Source organism: Octopus bimaculoides, chromosome 10, assembly GCF_001194135.2.
Source record: "Octopus bimaculoides isolate UCB-OBI-ISO-001 chromosome 10, ASM119413v2, whole genome shotgun sequence".
In the NCBI taxonomy this organism is placed as follows: Eukaryota; Metazoa; Mollusca; class Cephalopoda; order Octopoda; family Octopodidae; genus Octopus; species Octopus bimaculoides.
In genome coordinates, this window is record NC_068990.1 from 35976000 (window position 1) to 35978860 (window position 2861).

Sequence of the window (2861 nt, forward strand, 5' to 3'; positions counted from 1 at the left end):
TATATATATATATATATATATATATATATATTTATACGCACACACAAATATGTCTGTTTGTATGTGTGTGCACATACATCATTCTATACACTGATATCTTCCAAAATAATAATAATAAACTTTATAGAGTTCAGACTGTTATTAAGAATATTTAGTAATCATGAAGTCCTAAACTAAAATGTATTCCTATTTTCTGATAAAATTTAATACAATTCAACCTATAGCGTCGACGAACTCTTAAGATTCCTAAGAATGTTGGATAGAATGTCGTACGGTATATGTCTAAATTTTAAGTGATCTGAGTTCAAATCCTACCAAGATGAACTTCACCTTTCATTTTTCCGAGTTCGATAAAACAACATGTTTATTCCGAGCATCGGATTGCATAATTGTAAAGAATTCGGCCAGATAGTTACAGTACTTGTTCCAGCTCTTTGCGCTCTGGTTTCAAATCCCACTACGGAATACTAGGATGTTAGATTTCATTTATAACCTGATTTAACTTAAGTTCATTAGTTATGTTTAGCAGATCGATTTTCTTGTAAGCACGAAGACCAGGACTCTAGTCTGAAAACATCCTCCTCCTTCCCAACCACATTTTTGTAGAGTGTAATATGCCCTACTTTTTCTTCGACTAAAATTTGAAGAAAAAAAAAAGGAAGAATTTATCTCAAATTAAAGGAATGCTGGCGTATAAACCTATAATAATAGGGTTAGAATATGTATTTTGTTGTATGAATGTTGTGTAGCTTTAGCATAAAAAAGTATGGATAACAGGACGGACGGTATACCACTCTGAGAATTACAAATTGTGGATGCATTGTAATTGCAGTTAAAAAATCTTGGAATCCTTACAGTAACTTGCTTGCTAGTACTTTGTGTTCCTTTGTTTCATTCTTTAGGTAGAGTTGAGAATTTATTGATATGGGTATAGAACGGATATTGGAGTCACTAGCTTTTCTGACTTCGACATTACTAAGATAATATGTACTACTGTTTTTTTTTTGTTCCTTTTATTGTTGACACCATCAAGTATTTTGTGTCAGACTTTTGAGTAGCCTGATGGTTTAATGTAGTGGTTAATATACATGCAGCAAGAGGGATGGTATGTGTGGTAGTGATGTCAAGGATTAGCATCGAATAATGACTTGCAGGGGTTTTGGTTGTGATCTAACATGTTTTATAATTTTGCCCAGCTTCCAGATGTTTTAGTAATTTAATATTGGTACCGTTAGGTATAAAGACAGCTGAGTTCAATAATTCTTTCACACCCAAGACGTTTCAGGTGTATATATCTTATTTTCTATTGTGGATTTTGCCATTTCTAATATTGTTTAAAGCATAAATCTACTTTCAGTGGGGATTTTTCTCACCACTTCAAAAAAATCTAATGTTGTTACTCCTTTGTTTCGGTGATACATTTGTGGCCTTCCACCTAAATAACTACCATTAATTGACATTTAAGCTGTTCTATTCAGATGGTAATTCGTTACTGCATCAAATAGAAATTAAGAATGAAAAGAAATTAAAATATATCTAATGATAAAGTGTAATATATTTAAATGATATTATATTGCATCTGAAACGAATTCCATTCAATCTGATAAAATATTTTAAAATTCAACGTCATTACAACAGACAAGAATGAATATAAAAAACAAAGCAATAATTTTTAAAACGGAGAAAATTTGTAAGGAAATGGAATAAAATTGAATGAAATACATTAGTGTTTGAAACAAATTTAAATTGCAGTAAATTAGAAATACAATTTTAATTATAAACGATGTCATAAATAATTCGAATAATTATAGTAATCGATGCAAAATACACACTTCTGGTTAGTTTAGTATGTCTAACTAAATATCAGTTACCAATGATCCAGAGAGAAAGATTCTACGTGGTTACTGATGCTGCTAAAATTAACAGGGAAAAATTCTTCAAATAACACGCTAACCTGTTTTAAAATTTCAGTAACACGCTCGGGAATTTACCTTGACCTTCATTATGCTCCAAAGAAAAAAGAAATATGAGATTGTAACGATTAGAATTCACTTGGTCCTTGTTTGTTCAATCAATGCCATTTTATGATTTAAAAAAAAATTGAAATATGTTTCCTGATTCATGAAGAAGTACTAAGGGCTCTGAGGATTTTATAGCTTTTTAAGGTGGCTTCTTAGCTATAGATTTACAAATTAATTTGATGTGATAAATGTTTAAAACTTGCTTTATTTTACTTGATAATCCTGAATACACTCTTCTCTCTTATCGCACGATAATTAAACCGAGAAGTGTGAAATTTAGCTTGCAAGTCTTACAAAACATCATGACAACACAAATTCAATTTCCTTTTGTCTCATGGACTTCATCACACTTAGTTTTTGTTTTTTAACACACTATCACTTTGTTGCAATATATGAGAGTAGATGAAGTAGATGAACGGGTTAAATATGACAAGAACACAAGAGGTAAATAAATAGGATTTTTAGTTGAGAGGAGAAGGACCGTTGCAAAATTAGCTGAGTTACAGGCATCTTCGGCATCACTTCGTCTGACAGAAATAACACAAAATCTCTCACAATTTTCTCCATACTATCATTGCCTAATGTCATCCAGGACATTTTATTTGCCACCATTTTAAGTGGAATCTGCAGTGATGCAACTATAGATAAGTAACGTTACCCTCTAATCTTCAACTTCACAATATTATCGACGTCTGATGCTTTAGATTAACCTTACCATACTTATACATATAGTGTGCGTTAAATCTCTCCTTGACACCCGAACACAAACTTTGTTAGAACTCTAATCATATATATAGAAGAAACAATGCAATAAATAGTTTGTTAGTTATTTCAAACGAC